Genomic DNA, 21,187 nt, shown 5'->3' with positions numbered 1-21,187 from the left:
TATTACAATTGATTGAAATTGGAACACTATTCATGGTTATCTAAGTTAGGGGAGTGAAAATATAGGTTGAATTAATAAATAACTAATAGGGTCCCTTTGAAAAGTGTTATGACTTCAAGCATACACAAATTTTTACACAAAACAGCTGTTGAAAAGACTAACCATAAAACCATCAGTGTTTACAAGATTTTTATTATACAAACCTAATGGGTCCCATGGTTTTAATGCACTGCAAAATAGAGTCTTTCCTATTCCTTATCAACACAAAGCATATCTCCCTAAAGGGACTTTTCTTCTTACAAGCTATCAATGCAATCAAAACTAGTGATGCATTTTATTATATTACTGCTTCTTGAAGAAACACATTTTATTGTAATATTTCATAAAGATCTCCTGCTGGCAATGTAAAAAGTAACTATCTAATAAAATTTAGTAGTATGTTCTTGCAAACATGATTTAAAAAAATGTATAGTAGGCTAGTGAATATAGTTTCTGGTTTTAAACTTAGGAGTAAAACATAATATCTTAGGGCTCAACTACTGAAAACAGCTTCTACAATCCCATTTTTACCTTGTGCATCTCTTGCTTTCTCACTAGAAAAAAATGTGAGGATGTTCTTGCTGAAAAGTGCAAACGAGCTTGAAAGTCTTCTATGATCTAAAATAAGCTTGGTATGTCTGCTATACTGGATATATACAATACATACATGTTTATAAACACCATATGAATGCAATAATGCATTAATGCATAATTAACAATATTAGAAAATTTGGTGATGAAAATGATAATGAAAATAGGTAAAACTTTCTGAAACATAGAAGTTTATTTTTAAGAATAAAAAACAATGAGAATATCCGCAAGGGTTTATTTTAGCCTATTAAGGTTTATCTCCTTATGTAGTATCTACTCTCAATAGAAATAAAAGATTACTCTAGAGGACAATTAGGAACAGGAAACCAATTCAGAGCCTCTGATGTTATGCATGTGTTAGCAAATAGCAATTCTATTTGCTCTTACATATACAAGTAGATTTGTGCAGCAAAACAATTGGTACTGAGGACCTGATGTTCAGAGTTTCTGCATTTATAAATGCAGATAATTTAGTTTAATCTGAAACACATTCAGTCTGCATGCTCTGAGTGCTCCACAAAGTGTTACAAGGGGGAACAATCAGGGTATTCATTTCAAAACCAAACTCTTAATTCTCACTAAAATGTTGATGTAGATGCACTTTGAATTTCTTAAAAGTGCACTTGTGGTTAGATAGCTAAGGGAACAATTTAATAACATCACGTGTAGGATGATGCATTGGGTTTGCATGGCAAGGTTTTGGTAGCAGGGGGGCTACAGGGGCGGCTTCTGTGAGAAGCTGCTAGAAGCTTCCCCCATGTCCAATAAAGCCAGATGGACCCACTGCTGGACAAGGCCAAGCCCATGAGCGATATTGGTAGCGCCTCTGGGATAACATTTTTAAGATGGGGAAAAAGTCGCTGCGCAACAGCAACTGCAGCTGGAGAAAGGAGTGAGAATACGAGAGCGCAACAACTCTGCAGACACCAAGGTCAGTGAAGAAGTAGGGGGAGGAAGTGCTCCAGGTCCTGGAGCAGAGATTCCCCTGCAGCTCATGGTGAGGACCATGGTGAGGCAGCCTGTCCGCCTGCAGGCCATGGAGGTTAATGGTGGAGCAGATGTCCACCCGCAACCCGTGGAGGACTCCATGCCAGAGCAGGTGGATGTCCAAAGGAGGCTGTGACCCTGTGGAGAGCCCATGTGGGAGCAGACTTCTGGCAGGACCTGAGACACTGTGGAGAGAGGACCCCATGCTGGAGCAGGTTTGCTGGCAGGACTTGTAACCCCAGTAACCCCATGGGGGGCCCACGCCGGAGCAGTCTGTTCCTGAGAGACTGCACCCTATATAAGGGATACACGCTGGAGCCTTTCCTGAAGAACTGTAGCCCATAGGAAAGACTCATGTTGGAGAAGTTTGTGGAGAACTGCCTCCCATGGGAGGGACCTCATGCTGGAGCAGGGTAAGAGTGTGAGGAGTCCTCCCCCTGAGGAGGAAGCAGAAACACGGACAACGTGTAATGAACTGACCACAACCCCCATTCCCTGTCTCCCCCTGCTGCTTTGGGGGAGGAGGTAGAGAAAATGAGGAGTGAAGTTAAGCCTGGGGAGAAGGGAGGGGTGGAGGGAAAGTGTTTTAAGATTTGGTTTTATTTCTCATTATCCTGCTCTGATTTGTTTGGTTAAAAATTAAATTTCCCGAGTCAAGTCTGTTTTGCTTGTGATGGTAATTGCTGAGTGATCTCCCTGCCCTTATCTTGACCCACCAGCCTTTTGTTATATTTCCTCTCCTCTGTCGAGCTGAGGAGGGGAGTGATGGAGCTGCTTTGGTGGCCACTTGGCATCCAGCCAGCATCAGCCCACCACAAATGAATAACTAACCTATACAAAATACAATGGGTTTAGTTTTGTGGGGGGTTTAGTTTGGGTTGGTTTTTTTTTTTTAAGAGAGGGATTTTACTGTAACTTGATAGAGCTTTTGCCAAGGGAAGATTCCAGCATAATTGTCTGGAATCTGTTCTTAAACACAAACCTGTTCCAGTTGGCTCTGGACACTAACTTTCCCAGCTGTCTTCCTTTGGATAATTGGGCAATTAGCCTTTGTCTGGACTAATTACCAGCTCGGCCTACCTGGCTGTTTCTCAAAGAAACCCAGACAACTGCAGGGAGAGAAAATGGGAAAATACAACCTCACATGAACATCAAATGTGTATATATCGTTTACAGGGGTACCCTCTCACAACCTATTTGCAGGGAAGGCGCAGGCCAGAGCACTTGACCAGAAGGGTCTGCTGGGTAGTTAACAACAGTTACCCGATCAGATGTAACTTTCTGCAATATACAAATACTAGTAGCTCCTCATCCTGCTCCAAGTCTGGACAGGAACAGCTCGTATGTAAAAAGGTATGATGGCAATGCATGTGAGCGTGTATTTGGGGGTAGTGGGGGCAGTGAAGTGATTTTAGAGTACTACAATATGAATCTGGCAATAGAGAATAAAATGGGGGGGAGGGGAAGTTATATTCCTTCATGGATACATATGCATCATTCCCTGTGGAGCTGAGAGAAGCTGCTATTATTGCCAAGTTAAAAAACAAAGGCAAGATTCTTCTTTCTCCCTGCACTCACCCACCAAAGACACTGTTTGGGAATCCTTATAAACTGGAGAGAACAACAAAATAAATTCTGACAGAAAAGCAGGTCCTACCTAAAAATTTCTGACTTTTCCCCTTTAAATTCCTCACTCCAAGCAGTAATCTGGCACAAAAAGTTATACATATATATATATAAAAAAAAAAACTATATACAAATAGTTTACTTAGTATCGATTTTAAAATACAGTACATGTGGCTCACCAGTATAGGTAGTCTTTTGGAATACCACAATAAAACTTAGTTAATATTACAGAGATATGCGTAATTGTCTAACCTGTGTTCCTTTAGAAAAATGGATTCCTTCGTGTTTTTTTTTCTCGCATTGACTACATGGATCTTCTATTGTATATGTGCCTGCATTCCACGTATGCCATGGAAAAGTAAGTTAATTCAGCCTAAAGCTTTCTGAACCAAGGGACTTTTTATTTGTCTTTTTTGTTGTTGTTGTTTTTATTGCTGCACTTTAGGTCTTCAAAATGCTCCACTACCCAGCAGTGGTTCAATAACATCATAAACCCCTGCAGAGTAAAGCAGGTTGCATGCTTCAACAAGTAGGACAGAGGAGAGGAGTTCTCATGGAGAGTAGTGTAGAATTCACAGAGTGGCTCAAGACAGAGTTCAGTAACCCTCATGCTCCTTGAGGAATGCATTGCAGAAACTGATGAGCTTTTCTACAAATTTTATAGGCTGCTGAGGTGAGAGTGGAGAGAAGGGGTCAGCTTTTCTAATGTTCTTCATGCTGTTTTGCCACTGAGATTGCATTAAATTACTTGGTTTGCTCCTTGTAAGCCAGTGGGCTGAAACAGGGGTGAGGTCATGCTTTGTAATAGTATACGGATGAATGCTTGCCATTTAGAAACTGTGCAGATTGGGTTAAAAGATACTACAAAGTGTGTGTCTGAGGAAGATAAACAGCATATTTGCTCTTTTTCCTCTAATATCAATATAGCGGATATTTCTGTTGGTTGGAGTTTTGGAAGTTATGCAATAGAAGTGGAGTTGAATAGTAATATGTAATGCCTCTGTTTAGCATAGATACAATTAACTTGATAATGGAGCTATATAACAGGAATAACTAATCTTTAAGTTGACATAATAGACTGCATGTAAACGTCTTTGTTTTTTGTCATGCTAATAAAGTTTAGCTTTTGCTTGATCAACAGAAACGCTCAGATTCAAACTGTCATTTTATACCTTCATCGAATTGCCATGTTAGTCAGTCCTGTGGGATCAGTATGTGTTGAGCTCATAGGTCTCTAGGAACAGAATGAGGTTTCATGTCTCATGTCGGTAGGCATACTCTTTAGGTGTGGATCTTCTGTCTCCAAGAGCTTGGATGTTGTCACTGAGTTTGCAACATTCCATGACCCTTGAAGTCACTGCTGAAGTTGAGTCCCCCAGACCTGTGCTTGCACAGTTTTGTTATCATTGCACTGAATTCTATAGAGGTGGTCTATCTCATGCCTGAGACACATGGATTAAAACAAAAAATAAGCAAACACTGCACACTTTTCTTTGCCTAAGTTTTAATTTTGTTTTTGGACTACTCTGCTAAGAGCTGGACTTATGTTTTCTAGCCTAATGGGGCTTGTTTATCAATCTCCTGTCTTGTTTTCTTGATTCTGAAGACTTTCTGGCTCAGCTCATATCTTTGACTTCCTTTGTGGTTGTTTCTACACTAATGATACTGCCTTCTCCTCCCCTTCCGCAAAACTATATTGTCCTTTCTTTCCTTTTCCATTCCAAAACTGTGTCCTGTTGTCTTCCATCACTAATATGATTCTCTCCTGCCCTGAATTTCTTCTTTCTGTATATGGTAATTTCCATTATTCCAAACCCACTTAATGGAGACAAATAAGAGAAAACTCACTCTGTAGGGCTTCCCTAAATAGAACAAACACTGATTTTACAACGTTTACAGCATAGATCCCTGTCAGAAACGCTGACTATTTATTCAGGTGGCAACATTAAAAAAAAAAAACAACAAACAAACAAACAAAAAACCCCAAAAGGTCAGCACTCTTAACATTTACTTTATTATGTTAAGTAAATGGATATCTTTTACACAGGCATAGTAATGTGAGCTGATTTACTATGTGCAGAATACTGGTCTATACAATCTGGAGTCCTGTTCCAGATGACTTGAAATTTTTTTTTGCTGACCATCAGTGAGTCATTCAGGATTACACAAGCAGACTGATCTCTCCCCTCTTAAAATGTCGCACAGGTAGCAATTTCGATCCTGCCTGAGCCAGAGATTGTTCAAACCACTTGCTGAATAGCTACATATCTGCTAATTTGACTAATCCCCTTTTGAAGCTGTTTTGGTCCCCACAGAAACCTACTGCAAGGAAGTCCACAATTAAATTATGACTAGTATGAAAAAGTACTACTTCATGTTTGTACTGAATTTGCTACCCGAGAATTGTGCTGTGTGCCACTAAGTCAATCTTAAGTGAACCTTAGTAAACATATCTGTTATACTATTCACGATGATTTAGACTACCTCCTGTTTTCCATGCTGAAAAGAGCTCTACAATTCTCACAGTAGGTGTGATTCTAAGCAGCATATTTCCCTCTTTTATCCCTTTCAGTGTTTTTGGTGTAATCTCCTTAAAGACCACATGCAATGTTAAAGGAAATGGTGTATCATGCATTTACACAGAAGCAGCATGATATTTTCTATTTCTCATTTCTTTTTTTTAATAACTTCTCATAATCTATTTGCCATTTTGACTGCCATGCAATACTGAGCCGATGTTCTCGGACATCTAACAACAACATAATAACTGAGAACATATCACTGAATAGATCTGCTTAGAATACATTTATTCAAGTACGCCTCTTAACAATGAATTTTTTCTGCTCATTTTGCCACTCAATATCATCAGATTCTTCTGAAAATCTTCAGTTCGCTTTAGACATGACTATCCTGAATAATATTGTATCCTTTGTAAGATATGTTACCATTCTATTCACTCCTTCTTCCAGGTCATTTATCAACATATTGAACTGTGCAGGCTCTTATGCAGATTTCCCAAACCCTCACAGCTAGCAGCTAGCACAGTGTGGCATTCTGTTTGTTTCCCTTATGACAAGGGAGCTACATCTGGTGATCAAAATCTGTGATAGAAAAACTTGCTTATTATTCACAGAAAGCCTCCTCATTTACTGCTGTAAATATAACCCTCTAATGTATCCAGATACCCTGTTAATAATCTGGACCTCTACAGTCTCTCAAAATGTCCAGGGAAACAAGATTATTAACACTCCACATAAATATATTTCAATGTTATATGTTGTGAACATCATTAATATCTTGTGAATATTGTATACCTCTGAGAAAAAGATTCTCTGTTACTATAAGCAAATATAAAACGTTGTCTTGATTTATGGAAAACTGGCTCTCCAAGCCTACCTCAAGACTTCTGCTGGTTTAATCATTTTAATTTCAGTTACTTGATTTAGATTAAATTCTTTCCAGGTCAGGCTTCTGAACATAAGATCAAAAGCACTCATTTTGTTACTGTAACTAGCTATATAATAGTTCATGTCTAAATAGTGCTTCCAAGACACGTTCACAGAAACAGACAATCTATTCATCATTATTTATGCAATTTCATCTTGCTTCCAGAGATGCTCAGTAAGATTCTCAAATATGTGAGGTGGTGGTGGTTTGTTTTTTTTTAAATCAGTGGCAGTACTATGAAAATCCAGAAGAAGTGTTTCAGTCAAAGTGGCATTACACTCAAAATTAACTGTTTTGCTTCTGGAACATTTAGTAAATGTAAAGGTCTGTATTTTGGATACTGTCCCAATAAAATTTGAGGTGGGTTTATATCAGTTCCTACTCTATTTGGTGAAAATTGTCGATATCCTCAGGGTATTCAGGAGCTACATTTAAAATGCCTCACTTTTAGGAAAATGTTTAAGTAAACCATGTCAGCTACTCTGAAGTTTGTCTTCTTTTTGCTTCTTTTTACTTTCTTTTACTTGTTTGAAACAAGTCATTAAGTTCAACCAATATTCATAAATGTCTGAACTTAAAACCACTTTTTAAGGTAATAAGTTGTTTAATTACCTGAATTCTTCCAATATCTATTTCAGAGTCAGGGTACTCAGTGGAGAAACATACTTCCTTGATAATTAATGTATAAAAGTGTTCTGTTCAAATAACAAAATTGCACAAAATGACAATTATGCAGATTTCCTTCATTTAATCTATCAAACTGGTGAAAATCAGGACCTACTTCACTGGAACTAGTGGAGCTGGATTAGAAAGCTATGATATCTTGTTAAATGAAAAAAAGAAAAACAAGAGAGTTAAATCTCCCTTTTCATACTGCCTCAAATTTAAGTTTAGGTTAAACTCTTGCAACCCCATTAGTCATAATGGGATTGCACAAGGGTTGTTCAATAGCAGAAATTTATCCAGCATATCAACGATCCATTAAGGATAAATGCTTTTAAAATGTTGATATCTTTGTGCAGTTTTCCCATTAGAAACATAACAACGTGTGATGCTATTTACCTTCTTAAAAGTTATTTTTTTATCATCTTTTACAGTTACAGCAGGACATTGTATCCTTGCAAACATGAATCAATTTATCTTACAGCTGTGCAGCACCAGCCTCCTCTGGTGAGTGCGTTTCTGGTAGCATGCCAAACCACAAGACTCTGTGACCATTCTAGATGGGAGCAAAAGGGTGCAAATCATAAATTTCCCTTTTTCAAAGCAGTTGAGGAAGATGAGAGGACATTATCTGAAAAACTGAAACAGAGATCTCTAAAAATAATGCATCAGTCAAAGTTTCCTTTGTGCTCCCTTTTCCTTTTCTCTGTTTTGTTTTTCTTATCATCCCTTTGTTAGTGCAGGACAAAATGTGGTGTTTCCTTCAGGGTATTTTGATTACAGGAGAAATCAAGCGTGAAGACTGTTACAATCTGATAAAATTCTTGTTAAACTGAGGGGTCGTTTATATCATAAGCCATTATCTCTTGGCACTTGAACTTTTTTATTCTGAAACTACCTCTTGGCAGCAATGCTTGTTATTAAGATGATCAAGATTGATAGTAAAAATCATAGTCCTTGCTTTCTGATATTGGCATTTTGGACTATTATTAAGAACATAACAGAGAAATTACCTGAAATGCTGAGAGGCTACGTGTAGATATTTCAAATGGGGAAGAAAATAAGTAATATAAAAATGAAGTGGGAAGAAAAGTTAAATGCTGAGAAAAAAAAAAGCATTTATGGGCTAAGAAACACATATATATCATGCAACAGAAAATGCAAAGATAATAGTCTTTCTAATCTGAAAAACTGCGTGAGATGAAAGGATTAGAACTCCACGGATTTCTCAGTAAACATTTGACAAAAATGTCAGTATAATGCTGTTTTGAAACATGAAGGCAATAAAAATGACTGAATACTATATTTTCTCTGATTTTTATAAAAAAAAAAAAGGTGACTTGTACTACGCAATTTACTGTGCTGATTATTTACTATAGTCTTAATTTCCAGACTAACTTTTATAATTGTTCTCAGTTCAGGTTGTAAAGATTGTTATAAGTTGTCCTCTGGATCAAGCAAGGATCAAGTTCAGAGGTCTTACTCCTACTGAAGATATTTGTGGTTTCATAGGCCACATCATTGATCCATGTTTAAAATTCCAGTTGCTTTTTAATGGGAATTCTATACTCTATACCAGCAATAGTTTGTCCTGGCAATGTTGTTAAAGTGGCTGAGGATGTGTCATATAGATAATATTATATAGACTTTGTTTTAAATTGAATATTACTCTTAATCAAGTTTACATCATTCAGACTAGGGTTATTCATGGTGGGTTTCCACACTCCAGCTAAATTCAGAAGAATACCGTAAATGAAATATTTTAGGAGTAAAAGAAATAGAGAACAGGACAAACTCTTGCTCATTCAGACAAACTCTTACTCATTCAGTAAAACAATGAAATGTTGATGACCTTTCCTAAGTAATTTTCTGTCACTTGCTTTGGGCTTTAGAATATCGCAAAAAGGTGACTTACATCAGATATCTTTTTGCATAAATCTGACTGTTTTAATTATTTTAAAAATGTTTTTTTGTGTGTTTTACAGAGGCGTATCAATTTGAAGCTATAATCTTTATTTTATATGTGATAGCTGTTAATGCATACAAGGAAATGGGTATCTGTCTTTAGCTGTTGTTTAAATAAGATTTTTGGAATGAACAGATATCTTGCAGTCTCCATTCCATTTGTTGTTTATATTTGAAGATATGCAAGGTTACAGACAAGGTTACAAGGCTTAGACAGGTCATTCTCCAGCATTCAACTTTCCCTCTATTTCACTGCTGTGACAAAGGCATTTGGTGTGAGGGACAGCCACATGAGACCACTGTCTAGATTTGACTGCATTGTGATACAGTACCAGATCATATCACCCATTTTTTTTTATTATTCTTGGGGAAAACACACTGTTTATCGTAAAAGTAGCTGTTCTATTCACACTCATTATTTATCTATCTTTGACAGATGCTTCTGTCAAGTTGGACCTAACTCTTTCACTGTCTCATTGACTACACAGATTTTTGAAAACATGAAAACAGAAACGACAATGAGCACTTCTCTTAGTACGATATTGTTCTATATGCCCTGCTAACCAATCAGGTTGGTTTCTGTTTTTTTCAAGAAAAAAGAGCACCAAAAAGTGGAGGCTGTCTTCCCCTATTGCCTTACATCCAAGAGTCAGAAAACACGTTCTTAAATATCAAAAGTCAGGGCAAGAGAGCCAGAAAGAAAAATGAGAAGAAAGTCAAGAAGACTTGAATGTGGTGACTTGCAACAGTGGAGCATGTGAGGGAAGTGAGGCAAATGAGGTCCAGAAATGGAGAAGGAGAGAGAAAGATGGAGGGAAATAGAAGTTGAATTTGATACGAGAAGGGGACTAAAAACTAGCCAGAGGTGGGAGGGAGATTATGAGGAGAAAAGACTCAAACAAGAAATAATGATGAACAGGTTTGAGGGATAATACTGTACGAAGCTGTAGATAGGCTATCATTTGCTGTCTTAAATCAAGATAGGGTGACATTTGTTAGTAAAGAAAAAGATATGACCCATGGGTAACAACACTGACTAATATGCTGTGCCCAACGTGATGTTTTGTTTTTCCTTGTGATCTCTGTTTAAAGTTTATAAATTCCTCCAAGAATGTCAGAAGGCCTCTTGAATGTCATGTCATTCACAATTTTGGTGTTGGAAATTGAAGTTACAAAATTACAGCATTCAATATTTTAAGTAAAAAGTTTTATTAGGGTATTCTGCTATTTCCATTTTAGTTTAAAGCAGTATGCAGCTATGAATATATAGTATCAGAGAAACAATCGACATATACAAGATGATTTTTTGAAATAGAGTGATGTGTAGATTAGGGAATTACAACTAGATAATTTTCTTATAGTTTCTTTCTACAAAATAAAAAATTATCCATATTGAAGAACTAATCCATCTTTAAAGTATGTGCTTCATTAAGAGTTACTCCTGATGAGTTGCAGATAGGTAAAATCAATACAAACAAGAGAAAAAATGAAACTTTAACATCCAGTTTGAGATCTATATTCAGAAAAATATGTCTCTAAATACTTAAGTAAGCACATGGATATGTCCATTAATTCTGAATTTACAGAAATGATAAATTATTCCAGGGATAACCTTGGAAAACTATAAGGAATTAAATATATCGGTATTTTTAGTGTTATAAGTGCAGTCCTAGTGTTATAAGTGCAACAAATGGGCTTGACTATCACATCAGGTGATAATCAGGAAGGTGCCCCTGCCCATGTCAGGGGGTTTGGAACTAGGTGATCTGTAAGGTCCCTCCCAACCTAAACCATTCTATGATTCTATGATTTTACCCATATCAGGGCTATATTCTGAAGTGTATTGAAAACTGACTGAATGTCCAGGCCCAGAGTGGTGGTGATCAGTGGCACAAAGTCTAGTTGGAGTCCAGTAACTAACAGTGTACCCCAGGGGTCAATGACGGGGTACAGTGTACCTGCAGCAAGTTTACTGATGACACCAAACTGGGAGGAATGACCGACATGCCAGAGGGTTGTGCTGCCATCCAGAGGGACATTGACAGGCTGAAGAAAGGAGCTGACAGGAACCTCATAAAGTTCAACAGAGAGAAGTGCAGAGTCTTGCACCTGGGGAGGAACAACCCCATGAACCAATGTATACTGGGAAGCAGCTTGGTAAAAAAGGCCCTGTGGCTCCTGGTGCCCTTCTTGCAAAGAAGACTAATAGTATACTGGGCTGCATCAGACAAAGTACTGCCAGCACGTTGATAGAGGTGATCCTTCCACTCTCCTCAGCACTGGTGAGGCCACACCTGGAGTACTCTGTCCAGTGTTGGGCTCCCCAGTACAAGAGATAAAAGGACGTACTGGAAAGAGTCCAGCAAAAGGTCACGAAGATGATTAAGGGACTGGAGCATCTCTCCTATGAGGACAGCTGGGACTGTTCAGCCTGGAGAAGAGAAGACTGAGAGGGGATCCCATCAATGTGTATAAGTACCTGAACGGAGGGTACAAAGAGGATGTTGCCAGGCTCTTTTCAGTGGTGCCCAGTGACAGAACCAGAGGCAATGGGCACAAACTGAAACACAGGAGGTCCCTTCCAAACATCAGGAAATACTTTTTTACTGTGAAGGTGACCAAGCACTGGCACAGGTTGCTCAAAGAGGTGGTGGAGTCTCCCTCTTTGGAGATATTCAAAAGCCATTTGGACATAGTCCTGGGCAACTGACTCCGGGTGGCCCTACTTTAGCAGGGGATTGGAAAACATGACCTCTAGAGGTTCCTTCCAACCTCAGCCTTCTTGAGACTCTGAATTTGTCCTGTTTCAGAGAGGAAGTAGAAGTGATGAATTATTATTAAAGAAATTTAGATGGGAAACAGCATTTCTGTGCAGTAGAATTTTTTCAGATCGTCCAATTTAGAAAACAGTAGGTTGTTTGGGGATGGAAAGGAAAACTGGAGACTGCATTTAATCATTTTTATTATTGCATTGTCTTTTTTAGGTCTTAAAATGAAAGGACAACATTTTAATCAAAATATAATAACTTGACTTCCAGTTATACTTTCCAAATGGCTTATACTATTGTTTTTTAGAAAGTTAGCTCCACATTTAAAATAAGCCTGCAGATGTAAACAAATCTAATTAGGAATCGTAATGACAGAGGACTACAGTGCTAGGTTTTTCACCCTAAGACATATGTCCCAGTTTTCTGATTGAAGCAGACTTAGACTAGACAGAAAGAATTAAATGAACTTTCCTTGCTTACCAGATTCTCAAACCCCTGTTCTCACTGAAAGAATCATATATCATATTAATATTTCATATCTATAGCAGCCTGCTGCATTCAAATTTGTTCAAGACTATGAGGCTATATTTCCCAGTACATACTTGCATTTTACAAGCAGACACTAATAAAGGAAAAATATACACGTATAAATGTTCTTATAATGCTTACTGTTTGGTTCATTAAAATGTTAAATGTGAATACAGTAAGGAAATATAATTTTTATTTATTTAAATAATAAGTACCAAAAGGAAGCTATTGTGGTGGAAACAGAAGCATAGCATTTGAGAACTGATTCACAGTCCTCATGCTCTTTTCCCCCCAATATGCTTTCTTTCTAACACTCATCTAACTTACAGAGTTCTGCATTTGGACTTTGGAAGTCTGGCAAAATCATAAGTCTTTTGAAATCAGAAGAATATTCTCTGAAGCATGTACAAAGTTTGCATTTTCTCTGAAGCTTGTATGCCTTTGGTGTGCTACACAACCTTAGGAAAATTGAGGTTGATCAGAAATTCCTGAAAGCCAATATGCACACACATTTTTAAGAAGGCGTCAGATCTGTATGTAGCGGAGAGTTTTAATCCAACTTTTATTACCAAGAATTTTATCGTTTTGGAGAGTCACACCTAAAGCATAAATAGTTGCTCATCTGGTTTGATGTAAGTAAACTCTTCTTATTCTGCGTCTTAAAAAGTGAATTTTGTACTTTCAAGGAGATGAATGGTAATATCTTACTGTACCATTTCATGAATGAAGGCTGTTTCTGCAGAATATAATGTGCAGACACACCCAAAACAAATGTGGTAGCATGGTGCACCATAGGAATTATTTTCTGTTACTTTTTAGCCTGACAGAAAGGGATTCTGCCAAGGATTACCCATTTTATCAAGTAAACTGGCTCAGAAGTGTCAACACACGTACCCATTTGCTGTGCATGCTTTGCAGAGCCAGGGTCAGAGCCAACACATTTGAATGTCTCAGGAATCTCTGTATTCTTCCTGTTTTTTAGCAATTCATAGAGCTAGTCTGCTTTCAGCCAGTATGAAACAGCTGTCATAAATTTATATTATCTGTTACAGGACAGTGAATCAAAAGAGCCTGCCTTCTGCATCTGAAACACCTCATTGTCCCAACGCTGCTACCTTGCACACATTACTAACCCCTGAGTAATTCTGTGAAATAGAGAATGGACACACAAATGCAGAGATCATAATTTTGGAAAGATGGAGCATGGATGGGCATTACAAACTATAACCTGTATCGCCATCCCTCTCTAACCTTCAGAAGTCAATACACAGTGGCTCAACAATAATTATCAAGCAACCTTGCCACTATAAGCTTTTACTTCCCTCACAGAGCAAAAGCTATGACCTGTGCCCTTTATCTCTTCCGTGTACATCTTTAATGGAGAAATTACAGTAAGCTATTAAGCAGTGTATTGTCCAGTGTCCAACCCTCCTATAATTACTCTCCCTTGCCAACATAGCCAGCCTTTGTGTCACAGAGATCAGTCAATGGTATTTAAATGTGTTCCATCCCTGCAGAATGAGTAAGGAGCATTTGCTCATATGGGATGAAGCTGTTATTTTCTGTCTGTGGTTGCATTACATGTAAAGATCAATGCAATATGATGGACCACTATATCAAGTCAATGACAAAATGGATGACCAAGAGAAATAAGCTTACTTTCATTATATAAGAATATATAAATCAATAAAATCACTGAAAGATATAGTACCATCTTTTTCTCTCAGCCTACTTCCAAATTATTTTCTGATCTTGCAAATTACAATTAAGAAAAAAACATTTTCTACACAAAATAGAAAGAAAATGATACCAGTTTCAGTGGTATTTCAGAAAAGCTTCTTAGAAAGAATAGGAAGATAACACTTATAACATTTATAATTAGAATTGCTGAGTGGAATGAATTCACACTAATTTGAAAAATGTATTTGTTTATTTCTACGTTACTGTTCTAGCTGCTTTAAGCAATTTTGCAATAATGGGTTATTAATTACGCTGTTCTTGCATGTCAGTAGATGAGAAGGAAATGTTTAAATTTCTGGATAATTTGTGTATAAAAGTGGGTATGCAAAACAGTTCTTTAGAACTGGAAATCCCAGGCATCTAATGCACATAATAAAAAAGAGAATCACAGATAGGCAGATCTTCAATGAGATGTAGACTACAGTTTACCTTTGGTGATATTATAAATCAACAATGTCTTCTCACGTTGGAGGAGTTTTTATCTCTATGTTAGCTTTAAATATTTCCTTCTCCTAGGAGCGAGAATGTTCCATTAACTTATTATTTTGAATTTGGAGCATGCTAAACCACAAAAGAAATGAGACCCTATTTCATGTTCTCACAGGGCACTCATTGCTTCTGCCATAATCCACCATCTGTTCCCAAAGTCCTAACCTACTAAAATAAAAAAAAAAATGTCCAAAGATGTTGAGTCTGCCCATGTACTCTGTACTTCACACTGAAAAGAGACTAATTCGTTATTACCAAAAGGTTTTTGGAGTGGCAGAGAGGAGAAAGAACAGTTTGAGTCAGGGATAAAAGGCAGAATATTTTATCATGAGTGGCAAGCTTTGCCAAAAATATAAGCCACTAATAGCTAAGATATGAGAGATTTTAATAAGAAGCATTAGATGACCTTAATATAAATGCCACTATCTCTTTGTTGCGAGAAGGAGAGCTGAAGCGATAGTGAATTGTCAGAATTCATATGAGTCTGAAAACTAATTTCAACTAGAACTTGTTTGAGATTCTTTTGGGATCACTTTCCATGAACAGTTAATCTTAAGCAGTCAAAATACATGAATGTAGGACCTAATTCTCCTCTCATTTACTTCAGGTTTCATCCTTGTGATTTAACTAGCTTCATGAAAAATTCTCCTAGTTTAACACAGGAGCAACAGAAAGGAAAATCAAGCTCCAAACTGAAACCATATGGATGGATATTAAGCATTCACTTACACCATTTGTGAACAAACTTTTTTTAATATTATGTTAATCCACATTATTGGGATCCTTTCAAAGAACTCTGAAAAGGTGACCGGGAATATTTTTTTTATTATTATTATTACTTATTAACATTTTGCAGATAGTAGGAGAGCAGAAGTTTGAATAAATGATTTAGCATGACTCTTTCTCATTTTAACAGATTGTCTACTTTTTATTTCCCTGTTTCATATAAAAGGGTCATCTGGTTCTTATGACTGTTCAGCTCTGTGATGTCCCCCACTGCTGCTGCTGTGAGCAAAATTTGACCTCCTTACTACTCCACTGTCTTTCCTTAGATGCAGATTTTCTTTCAGTGCAGGTGGTGAATGGATGAGAAGACATGTTTTATCTTATCAGAACTATTTCACATTGCCTAACCTAAAAGGTAAGCCAGAAGAGGAAAAAAAATTGATCTGTACCTGAAAAACCTGTAGGCTGAAGGAATCGTGATGTTTTTCAAGTATGCCACAAATAAAACCTAAAACCCAAGAAATCATAGAATGCCATCATCACTAAATCTGAGAGCTCTTTCATTGCCTTTGAAATGTCATTTATGAGAGAGGTAGTTTTTATCATTTCATGAGGAAGGAATCCATAGAGAACCTTGGCAGAGTCTTCCACAATCTTGCACAACTCTATAGCTTCATAAACGGGTTTAACAATAGAAGGTTATTATTTAGGGTAAAGTAGCCTGCTGAATGACACTGATACTGAAGCTCAACAGCGATTTGGCACTCAGGAAAGCAATATGTAGATAAGCCAAGAATATCAAGGAAGGTAGTATAAGCTGTGCTGCAGCTCCCACACTCAACAGTAAATAAGCCATGGTGCCTTTAAGAAAAGAACGGCCATTTTTCCTAGTCCACAAGAATTTCACAAGCCATCTGAGAGGGAGAGTAATGCTAATGATGAGCTCAAAGCAGAGTCAGTGTATGAACTATATTTGAACAACAGTAGGCATGATTAATTTTCCACTAAGAAAGATGTGTAGCAGACAGCATAAGTACAGCATTTATGCAGAAAATCCATCCAGGGTCCCATCAGAAACCTAGGTGAGGTCAATAATGATAAGAAAACTTCCCAGCAGTAAGTGCAGATATAACTTTGAAGTGCAGATATTATGCTCTAAAACTCTTCAAGGTGCACCAACGCTGACATGGTGTCTGGTATCACCATTATGATGAAAAACTCTACAGGTCTGCCTTGCCCCATGTCACGATCTACCACCTATTAAAAAACTTCATTTTTTTTTTTTTTTAAAAAAAAAACTTAAAAAAATAAAAGGTAATACTATCTGGCTCTTTTATGCTCAAGATGATAGGGGAAAACATTGTATAGAAAAACACTTAAGAACTCACTGTGAAGCTGTAAGGCAAGCAAAGAATTAAGTTTTGTTCTGAGGCTGAGACATATTGAGATGTCAAGTGTGAAAATAAATTTTTCCCGAAGTTGCTGCAGACTAAGAAAACAAAAAGAGTCCAAAACCATCAAGCTCGAAATTTCAGCCCACACTTTGCAGTACTAAGCAAAGTAGTCTATAACAGCTGGTACCAGCTCATCTTCAATATGTCTTGACAGTTATTGTAACAGGTTTAAATTTGTGTTAGGAGGTATTTGATAAAGCCTTCGTCTCCTTTATAGGATCCACCTTGCAACAGGTGCACTGGCAAGATATCCTCTGCCTAAAACGAGGTTGAAAGATGACTAAAGAAAGAAATATGTACATGAAAGCAATAGCAACTTCATCACTACATTCAGGCTGAAATATGATTAAAACAATAAAATGACCCAGCACGCCTCAGCCTGCCAGGCTGGAAGTTTGACTGCCTCAACAAGGTGTACCCCGTGCAACCGGGAACACCACCAACAAATTTTCCTACACTTGTAGATGTGTCTTCTGATCTTGAGTGTGTATAAGGTTGAAACAATCAAAAGATTGTTTAATATCAATGCATCACCAAATGTCAAGTGCATAATTTGACAAGCATTCTGGTGGCTAGGCATGTTGTCTCATCTCAGCTTTGTTAGTGTTAGACAATCACCGTGTGCCAGATCAGTCTCGTGCCACGAACACCACATGCCATCAGCTTTCCTTTAATGCTGTCAAGGTGTATAAAATTACAACTTGCACCCATCTCCATGTGTCTGATTACTGTTTATATTTTCAGAGAAGCCCAAACTTCAAGATGTTTTTGAGAGCATTGCTATGAATCGTGGGGAGCTGATCTCCTCAAAACATGGTGCTTCAGAAGAGATTGTACTGATAACCAGCCACATCCTGACTGGTTCAAAAAGTTTCAGTTTACAGTCTGTCGTGGTTTAGGCCAAATCGGCTACTGGGGACCTGGGGGACCCCAGGTGGGACCGACAGATGCTCTCCTCTACCCCTCTTCCAAGAGAGGGGCAGGGGAGGAAAAAGAGACTTACCAGTTTAGAAGAAACTAAACTCCTTTAATGAAATATTAATAACAAAATAATAAAATAAAAAAAAAGAAATAATGAAATATATACAAAACCATATCAAGCTCCCGAGATGACAATCACGACACCGGCTGGCACTGGGGCAGTCCCAGGCTGACTCAGTGACGGACGGGAACTGGATTCCGGATCTGCATTCAGGATCGGGATCGCAGGCAGACGAACAGAGTCCTCCTCAGACGTCGGCCATTGAAGGAAGAGAGAGCTGACCTTTCAATCCCTCAGCCTTTATACTGAGCATGAGGCAGATGGGATGGAATACCCTCGTTGGTCAGTTTTGGGTCACCTGTCCTGTCCACTCTAACATGCCAGGCCATCGAATCCATCACGTGATGCCCGAGATATACAGGTAGAGCCATTACCCAACTCATCATGTTATACATCTGAATTATGAACCACACCAAAACAGCACCTTTAAACCTTCGCATAAAAACAAGAAGAACAAATAAACTTTGCAACACATTTGGCAGGCTAAACCAAGTTGACTGAATTATGTTCAAACAAAGCTGTTTAAAGGCACAATACAGTATTCCGTTTAAGAATGACATGATGTAAGCTGTCTGTCTGGAAAAAATTAGTAGCCTGATCTGCTTGCTGATTGTTTTGATGTTCCTCGGTGGCCCAACTCATGGGTACGTAGGCGTCTATGTGATGTACCTTACGACTAGGTTCGCTAGCCGGTCAGCAATGTCTTGCCACAGCTTAGCAGCCCAGATGGGTTTACCTCTGCGCTGCCAGTTGCTCTGCTTCCACTGCTTTAACCATCCCCATTTGCCCCCATCCATGAGTCAGTATAGAGTATTGGCCACTTTTCTCGTTCAACAACATCTAACACCAGCTGGATGGCTTTTACCTCTGCATATTGACTCGATTCACCTTGTCCTTCAGCAGCTTTTGCAACTCGGCGTGTAGGACTCCACACAGCAGCTTTCCACCTTCGATGTTTTCCTACAATACGACAAGACCCATCAGTAAACAAGGCATACTGTTTTTCATTGTCTGAGAGTTCATTATATGGTGGAGCTTCCTCAGCACGTGTTACCACCTCCTCCGGTGGCATTCCAAAGTCTTTGCCTTCGGGCCAATTTGTGATCAATTCTACGATTCCTGGATGATTTGGGTTTCCTATTCGAGCTTGCTGCGTGATTAAGGCAACCCACTTACTCTAGGTAGCATCGGTGGCATGATGAATAGAAGGAACTTTACCCTTGAATCCAGCCCTTTATCCAGCCTAGTATTGGTAACTGGGGTGCCAGGAGGAGCTGCGCTTCAGTACCAATTACCTCTGAAGCAGCTCTAACTCCTTCATATGCTGCCAAGATTTCTTTTTCAGTTGGAGTATAATTGGCCTCGGAGCCTTTATATCCTCGACTCCAGAATCCTAGGGGTCGACCTCGAGTCTCCCCTGGTGCTTTCTGCCACAGGCTCCAGGTAGGGCCATTGTCCCCGGCTGCGGTGTAGAGCACATTTTTAATGTCCCGTCCTGTTCGGACTGGTCCAAGGGCTACTGCATGCACAATTTCTCGTTTAATTTGCTCAAAGGCTTGTCGTTGCTCAGGGCCCCACATAAACTCATTTTTCTTTCGAGTCACTTCATAGAGAGGTTTCACAATCTGGCTATAACCTGGAATATGCATTCTCCAGAAACCCACAACACCTAAAAAGGCTTGTGTTTCCTTTTTGTTAGTAGGTGGGGACATAGATGTTATTTTGTTAATCACATCCATTGGGATCTGGCGACGGCCATCTTGCCACTTAATTCCCAAAAATTGGATGTCTTGTGCAGGTCCCTTGACCTTACCTCTTTTAATGGCAAAACCTGCTTTCAGAAGAATCTTAATTATTTTCCTACCTTTGTTGAAAACTTCTTCTGCTGTATTACCCCACACAATGATGTCATCGATGTATTGTAGGTGTTCTGGAGCTCCACCCTTCTCCAGTGCAGTCTGGATCAGTCCGTGACAAACAGTAGGGCTGTGTTTCCACCCCTGGGGCAGTCGATTCCAGGTGTACTGGACACCCCTCCAGGTGAAAGCAAACTGTGGCCTGCACTCTGCTGCTAAAGGAATAGAGAAAAAGGCATTAGCAATGTCAATTGTAGCATACCATTTGGCTGCCTTTGACTCCAGTTCATACTGAAGTTGTAGCATGTCTGGCACAGCAGCACTCAGTGGTGGTGTGACTTCATTCAGGCCACGGTAGTCTACTGTTAGTCTCCAGTCCCCATCAGACTTACGCACTGGCCGTATAGGACTCTTAAAGGGTGAGCGAGTTTTGCTGATCACTCCTTGGCTTTCTAGCCGTCGAATCAGGTTATGGATGGGAATCAGGGAGTCTCGATTGGTGCGATACTGTCGTCGATGCACCGTGACAGCAGCAATTGGCACCTGCTGATCTTCAACCCTCAGCAGTCTTACAACAGAAGGGTCATCTGAAAGACCAGGTAAGGTAGACAGCTGTGTAATGTCCTCAGTCTCTACAGCTGCTATTCCAAAAGCCCACCGATACCCTTTTGGGTCCTCAAAATACCCTCTCTTGAGATAGTCTATGCCAAGGATGCACGGAGCATCTGGACCAGTAACAATGGGGTGTTTCTTCTGGGGTGTTTCTTCCATTTGTTCCCAGTTAGGCTCACTTCAGCCTCTAATACAGTCAGTTCTTGAGATCCGCCTGTCACTCCGGAAATAGTGACAGTTTCTGCCCCTTTATGATCCGATGGCAATAGGGTACACTGTGCACCAGTACTGTTGCTTTATCTCTGTCACTTCAAGACATTCCAGATAGCTGCAGGTTCATAGAGATTGAGAATAAGACATTTAAAGAGTGGCAAGAACAAGTACAAGTTGGTTCTAATTTATTATGCTGCAGTTCTTATAAATAGTGTCTGCCCAACTGATTTGCTTGCCAGCAAGCATCTCCATACTTTGGTTCAGGGAGGCCCGCTAGAGGTAATAGAGTACATCTTGAAAGCTTCACTCTTCAGGAAGAGAAGAGTGATTATTTGGAATGGTGAAATGAAAATGATGACACACATCCTGAGGCAGAGATATCTTCTGAGCTCTAAGTATGGCTCACCAATGTACATGCTGTTGCCTAGTCATAAGGAGTGT

This window comes from Charadrius vociferus, unplaced genomic scaffold (genome assembly GCF_000708025.1).
Source record: "Charadrius vociferus isolate BGI_N301 unplaced genomic scaffold, ASM70802v2 scaffold26, whole genome shotgun sequence".
Classification (NCBI taxonomy): Eukaryota; Metazoa; Chordata; class Aves; order Charadriiformes; family Charadriidae; genus Charadrius; species Charadrius vociferus.
Note: the sequence above shows the minus strand (reverse complement) of the source record.